General features: G+C 46.2%; 1 long non-coding RNA gene across 1 annotated transcript; it reads left to right on the top strand.

Annotated features, from left to right (window-relative positions):
* The first annotated feature begins 1,446 nt into the window (after positions 1-1,446).
* LOC119961676 lies at positions 1,447-17,709 on the top strand. Its single transcript, XR_005459711.1, has 3 exons — positions 1,447-1,647; positions 3,584-3,589; positions 17,700-17,709. It is a non-coding gene; the product is annotated as an uncharacterized LOC119961676 (long non-coding RNA).
* Positions 17,710-17,921: the final 212 nt, after the last annotated feature.

Here is a 17,921-nt window from a genome sequence, read left to right as displayed (position 1 = left end):
GGAGAGGACAGAATTGTCTGTTATTAACCTCAACATAAACTTAAACCAGAATGAATAATGAAACAGATTAAATTCTAATGTGTGAGTTTATAGCTACAGTAATGGAATTATCAGAAATAATAGAATTAACAGGCAGGGTAGTTCGGGGAAAATGAGGAAATTACTGAAGAAACGTAACTGCTGGGAACCAAGAATGTGTCCTTGTAAATTACAGATTAGAGAAATTCCTGCTGTCTTTTCCTCACTTGCTGCATGAACTGTGTTCCGTACTGGCCACCAAACCTCAGGAAAGATACATTGCACTTGGTAACAGTCCAGTACAGATTGACCATGATGAAGTGAGGCTGGTGAACTGAGTGAATCCCTTCCCACACACACGGAGAACATTAACGGTCGCTCCTCAGTGTGAACAGGTCGATGAATCTCCAGGTCTGATTAAATCTATTCCACAGTCCTCAGATTTCCAAGGTTTCTTCCAGCGTGACTACATATTGTTCGAAAGGTCAGACCATCAGCTAAAACATCATCCACATTCTGAACATATGAACCGTTTCTCCCACATTGAACAGAGTCTTTGAACAAAGAACAATACAGCACAGGACAGGCCCTTCAGTCCCTCTAAGCCTGTCCCAGGTCATCATACCGTACCTTAGCCCAACAAACCTTCAGCACTTGTGGCATATCCCTATACCCATCCTATCACATGTGTTTGTCAAGATGCATTAGTCTGAGGTCATTAATGTATTTGCTTCCACTAACCTCCCCTGGGCATGCGTCCAGACCACTCACCACCCTCTAGGGTTAAAAACAATCTGCCTCACACTATCTCTTCTAAACTTTGCCCCAGGGACCTTTAAACATATGCCATCTGGTGACTGATCCCTCCACCCTGGGAAAGACAGTGCCTGCGCCATCCCACACCTATCTATGCCCCTCATAATCTTGTGGACCTCTTTTCAGGGTCACACTCTTGAATAGGATGGGAAATAGAGGGATACGGACCTAGAAATGTAGAAGATTTTAGTTTAAATGGGCAGCATGGTCGACATGGGCATGGAGGGCTGAAGGGTCTGGTCCTGTGCTGTAATTTTCTTGTTCTTTGTATCAACAGCTTCATGAGTGACTGAAGAGACTGGATTCAGCTGTTATTGCTGATAGTCTTACAATATTTGGTTTATTTCTGCTGATGTCAACACCCCCGATAACTGGCTGCAGTTTAATATTCTGGATTTGTCACTGATTTTAGGGATTGCAGTGTTGCTTTTTAAAAACATCTTTCTTCTTTATTCAAGATATCTCCCAGGAACACACTTGCAATAGCTTTATTAACTTTACTTTAATCCGAAGAGTTTTTGGTGAAAAATCTATAATTCAGTTTCTGAAACATTCTACTGATCTCCAAGTGGAAAATGCTGATTAATCCTTTGCTGACAATTCTTTCTGACTTACACATTGTTCACTGTGACACCACCATTATGAAATTAAATTATCAACTTGAAATAAAACGGTAAAATATTTCTCAGGCTTAGGAATAGAAACTTAATCAATCAACATTATTATTGATGAAGTTTGGAAGTCACTGAGTTGAATCATTTCTGACACAGCAGCAGCAACATTTGGTAAAGGTGGAACCCACAACAAAGACTGGTTTGAGACCCACTCAACAGAGATGACATCTGTCGTTGAAGCAAAAAGCAAAGCCTATCTGATACCCAACATAAACCCAAGAGCTAGAACAGTGCATCACTTGGGACTTAACATTGCCAAGACCATTGTGTAAAAGATGGAGATGCTGTACAAATAAACACCGGAGCAGCCTGCGTCATGGAATCTGAAACCAAAGATAGTTTCATATTTATTTTGGTTTCAGATTCCAGAATCTGCAGTAATTTGCTTTTATCAAGGAATCTGAACTGCCTTTGGTAATGGATTATTATTTTTTTTAAATTTAAGAGTAGCCAATTCATTTTTTTCCAATTAACAGGCAATTTAGCATCGCCAATCCACCTACCTTGCACATTTTTGGGTTGTGGGAGCGAAACCCACGCAAACACGGGAAGAATGTGCAAACACCACACGGACAGTGACCCTGAAGCCGGGATCGAACCAGAGACCTTGCCGCTGTGAGGCAGCAGTAGTGAACTACTGTGCCACCGTGCCGCCCTGATTATGGAGTATGGTGAAGTTCTCACCACAGAGTTAAATATGTCCCGCTGGGTTGAACACGACTGTGAGCTGTACTCATGTGGGACGGACACCTCCCGGTCTCTGTTCAACTCTCGTCAGCTTCCTGTCATGGTGTGAGTTAGACAAGGAATCCTCATCACCTGAATTGGGAAAGGCTGGGGATCGTTGAGAAAGCAGAAAGGCACCCGGCAAGCATGGAATTCGAGCTGAAACTGCTCAAACACAGAAAGTTCCATTGACTGTCACACCTTCATAACCTGCTCCTCCTCTATTGTTAGGTTGTCAGCTGTTCCTCATTTCAAGGATGACATCTACTCAGTCATGTGTTTCTCTTGTGGTCTATCTGCGATTGGAGAAGGTGTTTCTTAACCCGCAGATCTTTGGCAGAGGCCTCTTCATTAAGGCGTTGGAAATCAAAAGTAATTATAATAATAATCTTGATTATTGTCACAAGTCGGCTTACATTATCACTGCAATGAGGTTACTGTGAATATCCCCTAGTCGCCATACTCCGCGCCTGCTCAGGTGAATTCAGAATGACCAATTTACCTAACAAGCAAGTCTTTTGGGGAGAATGTGCAGACTCTGCACAGGCAGTAACTCAAGCAGGCTTTGCGTCCCTAGTAGCCCGGCGGAGGATCTTGTTGCAATGGAAAGATGCGAGACCCCCAAGCGTGGAGACCTGGATCAATGACATGGCGGGATTCATTAAGCTGGAGAAGGTCAAATTCGCCCTGAGGGGGTCGGTACAAGGGTTCTTTAGGCGGTGGCAGCCTTTCCTCGACTTTCTGGCTCAAAGATAGGGAAACTAGGTCAGCAGCAGCAACCTGGGGGGGGGGGGGAAAAAGGGGGGGGGGGTTTCAGGGGGGTATTGTTTAGGTTAATTTAATGTATTGTTAATTTATTTTGTTGTTTATTGGGTTGAGGGGGTGGGGGGGGGGTTCGTTATATGCGTTGTTATGGGTGCTGGGGGTGTTATTATTGTTATTGCTCATTATTATATTGTTCTGTTGTTATACATTTTTCAAAAAATCTCAATAAAAATTATTTTTAAAGAAAAACTCAAGCAGGAATCGAACCTGGGACCTGGCGCTGTGAAGCAACAGCGCTAACCAATGTGCTTCCGTGCCTCCTAATGATGCAGTTTGATTGGCACGCTGTCACGATAGTGACTGATTGGCAGCATACTCTTGCCAGTCATTATGGTCAATGCTTATTACATAAGTGGGGAGTGAATAGGAGTGGAGGTAATTCAGAGACAGAGAAGGCAGCACCCAGTTATTAGCCTTGACCATTTCATTTCATTTTCATTTTTCATTGACCAGGACATCAGCTTTTTCAGCATTGTTTCTCCAGAGTTATTAAGCTTCGATTGTCTCACAGGAAGGAATCACAGGTTCAGGTGCTGATGGAGATCCTGGTGCATCCTCAGCCACCAACAGTAATTATATATAAAATCGAGGACTTGAAATATGTGAAGATATGATCGATAAGTTTGCAGATGGAAAATCATTGGTGTGGCAACTAGCGAGGACAAAAGTCTTAAATTACGGGATGGTACAGATGGACTGGTCATATGGGCAGTACAGTGGCAAATGGAATTTAACCAGGAAAAGTGGTAGCTCTTGTCCAGAGTCAGTGCAGACATGATGTGCCGAATGACATCCACCTGTACTGGATCATTCTAGAAAAACACTGAACATTCAGTATCACGAGCAAAAGAGAAGATGGAGGAATTACTGATTCTGCGATTGAACTCAGCAAGAGTTTGCGTCTTCTGGGAGGAGAGAGGAAGGACCATTGGGGTCTGAATTGTTCCACGGGAGAGCAGCATTCAATCATTTGAGAAATGGAGATTAGCAGAATACCCATTGACAATCATTTGCTAGATTATTTGATCCATCGGTAACCAAGTTATTTGTATTTACTGTTTGCAGTTTCAATGGTGCGGCTATTACCCATCACTCCATGCGGCTGTGAATGTGCCCCAGTCACTCCACAGGGAGTCCAGTGCGCAGGACGCAATGCTGGGCTTTCTCTGGAGCATGCGCAGTGTTACTTTGCTCGGAGGTCTGCGAGTGCGGGAGCGGCTGTTTGGGGCGGTGGAGAGGTCGGTGAGGTGGAGGGAGGACTGAGCCGGGAGCCGGGGTGGGGGAGGGAGTGAAGGCTTCATAAACACCCCCTGCAGCTCACACGGCCGGTTTAAGACCCTGCAAATCCCGCGTTGTAGCTGTGGCGCTTTATCTGGTGCTAGGCCCAGTTCCATGGCCGCCATCTTTGTTTAGCGGAGCGGCTGAGGGGCCATCTTGATGACGTAACAGAGGCGGTTGCTTCAGGAGAGAAATCATTGACTCGATGATGACCGGCCTCTCCAGAGGGGGAAGGTGCTACTTCCATGTGTGGCAATCCGAAGAACAGAGAATAATAACATCAGAATTAGCAGCAGGAGGAGCCATTCAGCTTATTAACCCTGCACTACCATTCAATAAAGGCTTGGCTGATCTGAATGTGCCCTTAATTACATTTTCCTGCCTTCCCCCAGAAACCTTTGACTCCCCAATAGATAAAAAAACACGAACTCAGCTTTGAGTTTATTCAGTGACCCAGCGTCACTGCTCTCTGGGAAAGAGAATTCCACAAACTCAGCTTTGACAAAGTCATCCTGACTCAAAACGTTAGCTCCCTTTTCTCTCCACAGATACTGTCAGACCTGTTGGGATTGTAGTTTCTGTTTTTGTTTCACATTCCAGCATCTGCAGCAATTTGTTTTTATCCACAGACTGATGACCCTCTGAGGGAAGACATTTCTCCTTATCTCAGTGTCAAATTGGAGAACTCTTATCTTTAAACTGTCCCCCTTAGTTCTTGAATCCCCATGTGGGAAAATATTCTTTCATCAAAATCCCTCAGAATCTTAGATGTTTCAAGAAGATCACCTCTCATTCTTCTGAACTGCATCGGGTACAGACTAAACAGGCTCAATCTTCCTCCATAAAACAAACACTCCCATCCCAGGAATCAGACTAGTGAAACTTCACTGAACTGCCTCCAAAGCAAGTAAAACCCGTATTAATAATTAATTCTGGGACATTAGCACTGCTATCTCACGCACCGAGGTACCAGGTTCGATCCCGGCTCTGGGTCACTGTGGAGTTTGCACATTCTCCCCGTGTTTGCGTGGGTTTCACCCCCACAAGCCAAAGATGTGCAGGGTAGGTAGATTGGCCAAACTAAATTGCCGCTTAATTGTAAAAAATGAATTGGGTACTTAAAAAGTTATCCTGGGACTGGCAACAAGGGAAGAGAATGTTTGGAACTTCTATCCTCTACTCGAAGAGTGATGGATTTTGGAAACTCCTTTTACCAGGGGTTGGAAGGGGAGGATTTACACCCAGCAAACTCAAACCAAGATAAATGTTTGTCTGATCTTAATTTCTAACCTTGGCTAACATTTCTGACCATTGTAATGTCCTTTTACAGGTGCTTCCAAAGCTTCTGATATCTTTCCAGCCAAAAGTTGCAGCAGATTGTAATCTTGAAAACACCAAAACTGGGACAGAGGTGAAGAATATTATTATTATTAATTATAAATTTAGAGTACCCAATTATTTGTTTACAATTAAGGGGCAATTTAGCATGGCCAATCCGAAGCTGGCACTCCCAGTGCAGACTTTGGTGTTGCTGTGGTGGAGAGTGACTGCTGCTGTTGCTGCTCTCTCTCTCTCTCTGTTGCTGCTGCTGTTGCTCAGTTTACTGCCTGTTTCCAGTGCTGGTTGCTGCTGAACTGCCTGGAGGAAGGAGACGTGAGAGAAGGATGGAGAGGGGAGAGAAGGACAAAAACAAGGTGGGAGTAAAGCCCTTTGGACTGCTTGTTTGCAGTCTTCCCAACTGATAACATCTGCCTTCAGCAAGGACAAAACCTTCCTTATTCTATCCAGTGTGCTTGTTCCGGGGCAGGGGGATCAAGTGGACAGTGTGTTTGCTGAGCCCCCTCCCAGACTGAAGACTCCGCACACCAGCAGGGAGGAGCTGGATTCCATTGGGTGGTCATTCCAGGGTGGGAGCACAGACTGTGTTTTTGCTGAGTCCTACTTGGGCCGAAGACCTCGCGAACCTGTGCCACTTACGTCCTTGTGAACCTGCTCTAGGCCTGGCGAAGTGCGTCATTTATTGCTCCAGGCAGTGGGCGACCGAGAGAGTCATCCGACCAGATTGTTTGCCCCTTTTCCGTGGCTACATTCGCAGCTGGGTGTCCCTAGAAAGGGAGCATGCAGTGTCCATGGGCACCATCAAAGCCTTCCATGCCCAGTGGGCACCGCAGGGGTTGGGGTGCTTTATTGACCCCTTTAAATACACTCCCATTAGATGTTTTTAAGTTCCAGCTGATCTTTGTTATGTTCGGGCAGTGACATTAACTGGAGCGGCCCTTTTTGCTTTGTCCCTAAGTTTATTTCCTTTGTTCTATTTTTTTGGTGGAGCTCAAGAGTGGCCAATCCACCTACCTGCACATCTTTGGGTTGTGGGGGTGAGACCCACGGAGACACCGGAGAATGTGCAAACTCCACACGGCAGTGACCCGGGGCCGAGATCGAACCTGGGTCCTCAGCACCGTGAGGCAGCAATGCTAACCACTGCCGCCGTGCCATCCTTTCTCATGATGTCTCCATTCCTATTTTATCGCACACCTCCCAGTCACACTCATTGGAACACAGAAACTTCAAAATATCATTGCTACCTTGCATTTATTTTGCCCTCCTATTAGTGTCTAATGATAACAGTGACAGAGTAACACACACCAGAATTGGAATATCAGATAGGTTGTTGTCTAATAATAATAGTGACAGAGTAACGTACACCAGAATTGGAATAACAGGCAGGTTATTGTCTAATCATGACAGAGTTACGGGGGTGGCTCGGTAGTTAGCACTGTTGCCTCAAGCTCCAGGTACCTGGGTTCAATTCCGACGTTGGGTCACTGTCTGTGTGGAGTTTACATATTCTTCCCGTAGCTGCGGAGATTTCCTCCCACAGTCCAAAGATGTGCAGGTTAGGTAGATTGCCTGTGCTAAATTGTCCCTGGGTGGGGTTACGGGGTTAGGGTGGGGTATTGGCCACGGTAGGGTGATCTTTCAGAGGGTCGGTGCTGACTCGATGGGCCAAATGGCCTCCTTCAGCACTGTAGGGATTCTGTGATTCTACACTGGATCCAAAGATGTGTTCACTCACACTTCAGCCTGATTCTTATTGGAACAGACACTGTGTTTGTTACTCTCAAAGTCAGTGAATCCTTTGCTGTTTCTCCTCTGGGCCCCATCTCCACTATTATTGTCTGATTGTCCCACTGAGACTCTCACTGTTATTATTGGACAATCAGCGAGTCAGCCTGAGCCTGTGGCCGCTCTCACCATCTGTCACCGTCACAATGCCCGGGTGATTGACGGCAGCTCCGGACCAATAGGTGGAGGGGCGGGACTGGAGGTCCGACCGGGAGCGGTTGGTCCTCCAACCAGTTGGAGTGAATGAGGGGCGGGGCCCGCTGTGATTGAAGCATGCGCAGTGAGTAATGGCAAAGAAGAAGTATTGTGTCTTCAGATCAGAAATTGGTAACAGGCGTTTAACAGTATGGAGGGAGCGAGAGATTGCGGGAGTGGGCAGAAACGTTGTGAAAAGCTGTTGTAAGCCGCAATCCTCGGAAAAGAGTTTCCGGGACCCCTTTGTACCGAGCGGAGCTGCAGCTCCTCATTTAGGCTCGAGTTAACGGCCGCCATCTTTATTGGATGTGTATCAGGGCGCATGCGCAGTTGTCATCTGTTTCAATCAGATGTTTCAATGAGTGGGAGGAGCTTGTTCCCCATTGTTCAGAATGGAGACAACTTGTCCATCAAACTGGATTAGTCTTTGAGTCCCAATCTCTTATTGATGATGCAAAGCGGTGACAGAGATGGAAAGAAAAGGAAGCCAATCCAGCTCTCCGGATTTCACTGTCTCATTGGACATCCTGTCCCATGTGTCCAAAGCTCTGCGGCTCTGTTCAGCCACATGAAGTCCAGGGCGGAAACTCTCAGCCCTGAGGAGACGTCACCCTCAAATCGAGGGACTGCTGATGACGAGGGTCAGTGTGCAGCTGGGGGCATGAGCGGTCAGCCTGGACCCATAAGCAGGAGGGGAGAATGTTGTGAATTTCTATCCTGGATTGACGATGATTAACTTTGGAATCTCCTTTTACAGGGGATTAGAAGGGGAGGATTTACACACAGCGAATTCAAACCAGGAGAAATATTTATCTTTCCTGAATATTATTTCTGGACTGACAGTGATGCCTTTGTAAACGTCTTTCACAGGGGCTTAGAAAGGGATTCGCAGACAGGAAACTCACAACCAATCCTCACATCAAATTCTAACAGCACCATTCGGGTTATCAGGACCTGGAGATTATCGACCTTTGTGTGTAAGCATTGAGTTTCAGATCTAAATCTGTATAAAATGATTACCTCCTATCTCCCCTGTAGATCTTGTTCACAATCTTAAATATGTGTCCCGTAATACTTTTACAATCTACTGATGGGAACAGTTTTTAAAAATCTTTTGCTGGGTTTGCCGTTGTGGTTTCTGGTGCCTGGGTCGATGCCGGGTGGTCCGTCTGGTTTCATTCCTTTTTCATGTTTTTGTTGTGGTTGAATCAGCTTGGACCAGTCCATTTAGGGTCCAGAACACAATTGAAATCTCCTCCAAGAATCAATTGATCTGTATCCAGGTCTGGGATGGATTCCAACAATTGTTTTACAAGTGTTTCTGTGAGATTCCCTCATTAAAAAAATGATAGAGAAGCAGAATTAGGCCATTCAGCCCATCGAGTTTGGTCTGCCATTCGATCATGGCCATTTCTCATCCCCATTCATCTTGTATTGTAGCTCTTGAAATGAATACGAACATTGCATTTGCCTTCCTTACTGCCAAATTTTCTTTATTTGTTCTTGGGATGTGGCTGTCATTTGTTGCCCATCCCTAGTTACCCTAGAACTGAGTGGCTTGCAGAGGGGTCCAGTTTGTGAGGTTGTAAGGCTGAAGTGATTAAATGACAAAGGGGATAATGGTGCAAGATAAATCTGGGTGACAATGAGATAAGTAAATAAACTAATAGGACAAGAGAAGAAATAAAGGACAGGTCCAGGGGAGGTATAAATGGCAACAGCATGGAAATGATTTACAGTGATGTTCATAAGAACATAAGAAATGGGAGCCGGAGGGAGACCAGATGGCTCCTCGAGTCACTGCATTTCTTGCTGGCTGTAACCTGCCCTTTGAGGCACCATTCTGATATACTTTCCCGTATCTTCCCCAGTCCTTCCAGATCCATTTTATGATATGGATACATTAGCTCAACAATCCTGTGAACTAATTTAGTCTGGCCCAGTGTCACCGAGCTGAAATCCAGTCTTTCTCTGACACATTATTCTTAATGCCATAGCTGACATGTTATGAGTGAAAAAGTCAACTATTTAGCAGTAAGGGGAAGAGGCAAGTTTGTAGATCCTCTACAGTGTTACAGACTCGTTGGATCTGCTTCTTCTGTCTCATCTCATATTCAGCTAATGGTAAAATGATTGTAATACTTCAACATACAGGCATTTGGGGGCAACTTTGAGTTTGCTGCTCAGATTAGGTAAAGTCTCCACATCCTAAAATGGATCTAGAAGGACTGGAGAAGATGCTGACAAATATATTTAAATTATGTCTGAACTGGCAGGTTATACCCGGCCAGAAAGATTGGATGGGGTGTAAACTTTTTCTCTGGAAAAGGGAATGAAGGATGGCCTGTAAGATTATGAAAAGTTTTGACATGATCGACAAGTGGAAGATGATTCCACTGGATAAGAATAAATATAAGTTAGTCATTAATTAATCTAATGTGCGGTTCAGGAGCAGTTCAGAGGGAGATCACTCACACACTTCACATGTGCAAAGGGATTTTCTCAGTTTCCACCGGTTAACACTCCAACTTTAAAAGCTCAAACTATTTGATCCAATTTCATCATATTGTTATTGGTGAGGGGCAGTTTAACTTTTCGGTCTATGGGGACAAAAATCATTTGTTCACCCTAACCTGTTGAGACACCCAATGAATTCACATCTCACTGTAGTCACTGTTGTCAATCACACACAGGAGAGAACTGTGGTGGAGGGCCCGTACTATTTAGGTGCTGTATTAATTGATTTCATACATTTGTTCCCTTGGCCCAATGTTACTCACCGTAATCAGATGGCAAACATAATTTATATCAAAAATACTCATTTCAATGACGGGTTTATTACCCAACATGCGTTGCAGCTGAGAATATGCTCGTTCCACATGACAGAAGCTCCGCACACATACGCAGAGTCCGGCTGTGACTGGAGCATATGCTTTCAGGCTGTGACTAGCGCATGCGCAGTGCAGTTGTCGCTGACGGTGCGAGGAGCAATAGAAGCTGCGGAGTGAGCCAGGAGGCTTCATAAATACTCCGTGGAGGCTTCAACTCCTGAGTAAAATGTTAACAGTCCCGTCTTAAACAGCACCGAACAGAGTGAGAGCTGAGCGGCGACAGGCCCAGGTTACCGGCCGCCATCTTTACAGAGGACAAGGTGCCACAGGGCGCATGCGCTGTGAGCCTGGACCGGATACCAACTCTCCCGGATTGACTGACTGGAGTCTCCAGGAATGTTTTAATCATTTGTCGGAGTCACTGGCTGGGCCAACATTTATTGCCCATCCCTAATTTCCCTCAAACCGAGTGGCTGGCTGGCCATCTCGGAGGGCATTTAAAGAATCAACCACATTGCTGTGGTTTGGAATCGTGTCGGCCAGACCAGGTAAGGATGGCAGATTTTCTTTTCTGTTCATTCACGGGAAGTGGGTGTCGCTGGCTGGGCCAGCATTCACTGCCCAGCCCTAATTGCCACTGAACTGAGTGTATCTCAGAGAGCATTTTAAGAGTCAACCTGCTGACTGGATCTGGAGGCACATGTAGGCCAGACCAGGTAAGGATAGAAGATTTCCTTCACTGAAGGACAGGAGTGAACCAGGTGGGGCTTTGCAACAATCGACAATGGTTTCATGGTCATCAGTAAACTTTCAATGAATTCAAATTTAACCTTCTATCTTAATGAGATTCATACCTGGGAAATCATTAGGACAGATAAAAATATTTTGTCTCTGGAAAATCATTAGGACAGTAAAAAATATTTCATGAGTCCTTTTGCTTCCCAATTGGCCGAGGAAGGCAGTGTGTCACAAGGATGGGTGTGTTGACCGATTAATGGCTGGAGGATGGGGGCAGGTCATGTGATCAAACCTCCAGGAATACATTTAATCAAAGTTGGCGAGGAGAGAATGTTGTGAATTTCTATCCTAAACTGACAGTGAGATTTCTGTAAATTTACAGGATACTGGAAGTGGAGGTTTAACAGACGGGAAACACAAACCAAACGTCACATCTGACAGAGTCACTCGATTCATCAGAACCTGAATTTCAGCAGCATCTGGGTGTGGAAGGTAAAAGGTTTGTCTGTTCTGTCTGTGAGGGAAGATTTCAGGTCTCAGTGTGACTGGAAAAGCCTCGAGATTCACAAACCCTGGTTAGACCAAACCTGGAGAACTGTGTTCAGTTCTGGGCAACAAACCTGAGGAAGGATAGAGTGGCCTCGGAGGGAGTGTAGCACAGATTTACCTGAGTAATATCTGAACCCCCCGGGGTTAAGTAACAGAACTAGATTACACAAACGAGTCAGAGACATGATGGCACAGAGAATGGCATTCGGCCCATTGAATCCATGCTAGCTCTCTGGAGCAATCCAGTCAGTGCCATTCTACTGTTCTGTCCCTGTATCCTCACAGGTTTATTTCCCTCGGATGTCTATCCAATTTCCTTTTGAAATCAAATCATTCATTGTGTCTATTTTGAAACTCCCTCATAGGCAGCAAGTTTCAGGTCATTGCCGCTCGCTATGTAAAAACATATCTCTTATCCCATCATATCTCCTGTAGCTTTTACATACACTAGGCCCTTCAAGCCTGCTCAGCATTCAAAGTCTGACAGCCCTCAAGAGAATAAATAATCCTCATCTCCATCTGAAATGGTTGACCCCTTATTTTGCAACAGTGACCCCTCTTTCTCGATTGTCCCACAAGAGGAAACATCCTCTCCACATCCACCCTGCCAAGACCCCTGAGGATCTTATATCGTTCAATCCAGGTTTTACCCAAAACTTTAAATCTGTGTCCCGACTGCTTGTACGATCAGTGAATGGAAACAGAGTTTCTTTGTCCACCCGATGGAAATCTGGCATAATGTTGTAGACCTGAATCAAATCGCCCCTCAACCTCCTTTGCTGGAACCATTCTGGTAAATCTCCTCTGCACCTTCTCCAAGAACCTTCACATCCTTCCTGAAGAGTGGTGACCAGAGCTTTATAAAGATTCATAAAATAGAATTAGAACCGCAGAATTCCTACAGTGCAGAAGGGGCCCATTCGGCCCATCGAGTCTGCACTGATTCTCTGAAAGGGCACCCTGCCTCGGCCCACACCCCTACCCTGTCCCTGTAACCCCATAGCCCCACCTAACCTGCACATCCCTGGACACTAAGGGACAATTTATCAAGGCCAATCCACCTAATTTGCTCTTTAGATTGTGGGACAGACCTGAGCACCGGATGTAAACCCACGCAGACACGGGGAGAAAGTGCAAACTCCAGACAGTCACCAAGGCTGGAATTGAACCCGGGTCCCTGACGCTGTGAGGCAGCAGTGCTAATCATTGCCACCGGAAGCACAGCTTTGGTGTCAATATTACTGTTTATGAAGCCCAAAATCGAATTTGCTTTGCCAACTACTCTCTTAGTTTGTCTTGTAGATATACAAAATCCCTCTTCACCTCTTTCGCTCTCCTCCCAAAGAGGCCGGTTGGGTTTTTCTGACAATCCAGCAGTTTTCATGGTCACTTTTTCCCAGTGCCGGCCCCACAAATTACCAGATTCATTCAGCTCAATTTCACAACCGGCCTTTGTGTTTTTGTGGGTTCTCTCTCACTCCCTATTTTCTGTTCTCGATCAGTTTCACAGGGTGTTCGAAGGGGAGGATTCAAAGGTCTGGAATCTCAAACCAAAACATCACATCCTCAATTTATCATATCCTGAACATCATAGGATTTTGAACATGGAAGCAAAGAGCCTCATTCACAGTGGGGAGAAAGCGTACACGTGTTGTGTGTGTGGACGAGGATTCACTCGACCATCAGGCCTCACAAGCCACAAATGCAGTCACACCGAGGAGAAACCGTGGAAATGTGCGGACTGTGGGAAAGGATTCACTTCCCCATCCCAGCTGGAAACTCATCAACACAGTCACACTGGGGAGAGACCATTCACCTGCTCCAAGTGTGGGAAGGGATTCACTCAGTCATCGGCCCTACGAAGACACGAGCGAGTTCACACTGGGGAGAGACCATTCACCTGCTCCAAGTGTGGGAAGGGATTCACTCAGTCATCGGTCCTACGAAGACACGAGCGAGTTCACACTGGGGAGAGACCATTCACCTGCTCCAAGTGTGGGAAGCGATTCCTTCAGTCATCGGCCCTGCAGAATCACCAGCGAGTTCACACAGGGGAGAGACCATTCACCTGCTCCAAGTGTGGGAAGGGATTCACTGAGTCATCCACTCTGTCCGCACACCAGCGAGTTCATACTGGGGAGAGACCATTCATCTGCTCCAAGTGTGGGAAGGGATTCACTCGGTCATCCCACCTGCTGAGACATGAGCGAGTTCATACTGGGGAGAGACCATTCACCTGCTCACAGCGTGGGAAGGGATTAACTATTTTTGACCAGCTGCTGAGTCACCAGCGAGTTCACACTGATGAGAGACCGTTCCAATGTCCAGACTGCGGGAAGTGCTGGAAAAGTTCTGGGGAACTGATGAGCCATCAACGTGTTCACACTGACGAGAGACCGTACAGGTGCTCTAACTGCGGGACTGGGTTCAGACAATCATCTAACCTCACTGTCCATCAGCGAATTCACACCGGGGAGAGGCCATTCACCTGCTCCAAGTGTGGGAAGGGATTCACTCAGTCATCCTCCCTGCTGAGACACCAACGAGGCCACAAGTAACTACAGTGATTGGATTTTGCTGTTACTCACATTCAGGACTGAAACATATTAATTTGGGTCTCTTTCTGCTGATTGCAAACTCCAGCCCAATTACAGGGGCTAATATTTTGCCTTACAGTCAAATAAATTAGATTTGTGTTAAATACGCAGAGTGTTGAAACTTTTTAATATCTCTTACACAAGTTAGTTCCTTTTGACGTACTCTCGCTTCCCCGTGTCTCTTCCAACCTCACCTCCAACAAGAAGTGTGAGGAGCTTGTGGAGCTTCTTTGTGACTGAGATTGAGTCAATCCAATCAGCTGCCTCTGCCTCCCATTAGATCAGATTTGAGAGAAAGTTCTATAGAAAAGCTGCAACACCAATACACTGCTCCCAGTAGCTGATGGTATAGTGGTTCAATAAATCTAATTAGTGGATCAAAAATGTGTGTGATATAGAGTAAAAACAGAAAATGCTGAATGAACATAACATGTCTGGCAGCATCATAGAATCCCTTCAGTGCAGAAGGAGCCCATTCGGTCCATCGAGTTTACAAATGAGCAGGCCCCCCCCACCGCTGGCACACTCCCCCTGCCCTCTCCCCGTTATCTCACTTCACCTTTGATCACCAAGGGGCAATTTAGCATAACATATCCACCAAACCTGCACATCTTTGGATGGTGGGAGAAAACTGGAGCACAGGGAGGGAACCCACACAGACACGGGGAGAATGTGCAAACTCCACACAATCACCCAAGGCTGGAATTGAATTGAGTCTGTAGAAGGGTCAATGGGATTTTTAAAAGTCCATTGAGGTGAAAAGAAAGTGTTTTCCTCAGAGGTTTGACACAGGAAGAAGGTTCAGTCTTTGTGAAGCTCAAACTTCATTCACAAAATCCAAAGTCTCAGCAAATGAAGGAGATCCGGGATCAGCCCCGCCCCTCATTAGCTCCGATTGGTTGGAGGTCCAGCCGTTCCTGCTCGGTCCTCCAGTCACACCCCCTCTTATTGGTCCGGAGCTGCCGTCAATCACTCCCCGGGCATTGTGATGTGGGGCATGCGCAGTGCGGCTCATGTCCAGGGACAGACGCTTGTTTGTCTCATCTTCAGGCGGGAAGGAGGCGGATAAGCGGAGGCAGCGTTAGGGGCAGTGGGTGGGAGGGGAGGCCTCAAAATTAAAACAAGAAATTACCGATCCCGTGTTTGCACCGAGCGGGAAGGTTTTCCTGCAGAGCCTTTCCCCAGTTAACCACCACCATCCTCATAGGGGCCAGTGTGCAGCAGGGAGCATGCGCGGTGATCCCTGTCCACTCAGCAGGACTGACAGTGATGGATTCTGGAAACTCCTTTTACAGAGGGTTACAAGGGGAGGATTTAAACACAGCAAAGTGAAATCAAACAAGACATTAAGACCTAAGAGAGCCCCTTGATTAATCTGAACCTGGATATTATGGATCTTTGAGTGTAAGCATTGAGTTCCAGGTCAGTACCACTCTCCATGGGGGTTCACAACACCAGCAAACCACAGACACAGGCTAGTGTTCTGGGGACAAGGGTTTAAATCCCATCATGGCAATTGGTGGAGTGTAAATTCAATTCATAATCAGGAATTTCAATTTCATCTCAGAATTGGTGATGGTGAAATCATTGTGGTGAGTTTGAAGGGAAGGGGAGAGTGTGGGGGACTGGGATTTGCAGCTTTGGGAAACAAGAGAGCAATAATTATGCCCCAGGAACTATAATTATCTGTCCTAAGTTTCTGTCCTGCACTAAACTCTGCAAATTGGTTTTATAGGATTACAAGGAGTGGATTGACAGAAAGGAAACTCAAATCAAACATGACATCAAGATCTGACAGTTACTCAATTCATCAGAACCTGAATATCATTGGCTTTTGAATGTGGAAGGAGAAATGTTTCTCTGTTCTGTCTGTGGGAAAGATTTCAAACATCGGTGTGACAGGAACAGCACCAGGACACATAGACAGGAGTGAGTGTTCCAATGTAGGGACTGTGGCAAAGAATTTAATTACACATTGTGTTGAAATTCATTGATGCACTCACACTCAACCTGCATCACAGCAGTTTAGCACAGGGCTAAATCGCTGGCTTTGAAAGCAGGCCAGCAGCACAGTTATATTCTCGTAACAGCCTCCCCAAACAGGCGCCGGAATGTGGCAACTAGGGGCTTTTCACAGTAACTTCATTGAAGCCTACTCGTGACAATAAGCAATTTTCATTTTTTTAATTTTCATTTCATATGTGGGACGGGATTTTCTTTATCATCCAACCTGCAGCGACGCCAGCAAGTTCACGCTGATGTGAGAACTTTTAAATGTTTCAAATGTGGGAAGAGCTTTAAAGCAGCAATGATCTGCAGAAACACCAACACATTCACATTGGAATGAAGCCATTGACCTGCTCCGAGTGTCGGAAGGAATACACTCACTCATCTCATCTTCTGGGACACCAGGTAGATCACGAGTGACTGCAGGTGTTTTACTGGGGCTCAGAAGAGGATTTTCAGACTGAAAAGTAACAGAATAACTCAGTTCATCTGGACTTGAATTTGAATGTGGAAGGAGAGATGTTTGTCTGTTCTGTCTGTGGGAAAGCACAGAGACACATTCACACCCTAGTGAGAGTGTTCCAGTGAACTCACTGTGGAAAGAGCTTTAACCAGTTACACAGCCTGAAAATCAATCACACCATTCACAGCGAGGAGAATCTGTAGACGTGTCCTGTGTGGACGAGGTTCCAACTGTTTGTCCAACCTGGAGAGGCACAAAGACACCGGCGCCATGGACAAACCGTGGAAATGTGGGGACTGTGGGAAGGGATTCATATCCCTCCGGCGCCATGGACAAACCGTGGAAATGTGGGGACTGTGGGAAGGGATTCATATCCCCCCGGCGCCATGGACAAACCGTGGAAATGTGGGGACTGTGGGAAGGGATTCATATCCCCCCGGCGCCATGGACAAACCGTGGAAATGTGGGGACTGTGGGAAGGGATTCATATCCCCCCGGCGCCATGGACAAACCGTGGAAATGTGGGGACTGTGGGAAGGGATTCATATCCCCCGGCGCCATGGACAAACCGTGGAAATGTGGGGACTGTGGGAAGGGATTCATATCCCCGTCTGTGCTGGAAATCCATCGCCGCAGTCACACCGGGGAAAGGCCATTCACCTGCTATGAGTGTGGGAAGAGGTTCACTCGACTAACCCAACCCAACAAGTCCACTACACACCAACTTGTTCACTCTGACACCAAACCTTTTAAATGTTCCGACTGTGAAAAGAACTTTCAAAGAAAAGAACATCTGCTGACACACCAGCGAGTTCACAACGGGGAGAGGCCGTAGCCCTGCTCTGTGTGGGAAGAGATTCACTCAGTTATCCAGCTTTCTGTTACACCAGCGAGTTTACACTGGGGAGAAACTATTTGCCTGCCCCAAGTGTGGGATGGCATTCACTGAGTTGTGCAAACTGTTGGATCGCCAGTGAGTTCACCATTCACTTGTTCTGTGTGTGGGAAGGGATTCACTCAGTTATCAACCCTGATGCGACACCACCTTATTCACACTGGGGAGAGACCGTTCACCTGC

The sequence above is a fragment of the Scyliorhinus canicula genome, unplaced genomic scaffold (assembly GCF_902713615.1).
Source record: "Scyliorhinus canicula unplaced genomic scaffold, sScyCan1.1, whole genome shotgun sequence".
Classification (NCBI taxonomy): domain Eukaryota; kingdom Metazoa; phylum Chordata; class Chondrichthyes; order Carcharhiniformes; family Scyliorhinidae; genus Scyliorhinus; species Scyliorhinus canicula.
The sequence above is the reverse complement of the archived record's forward strand: the minus strand, read 5'-3'. Positions and strand labels throughout refer to the sequence as shown.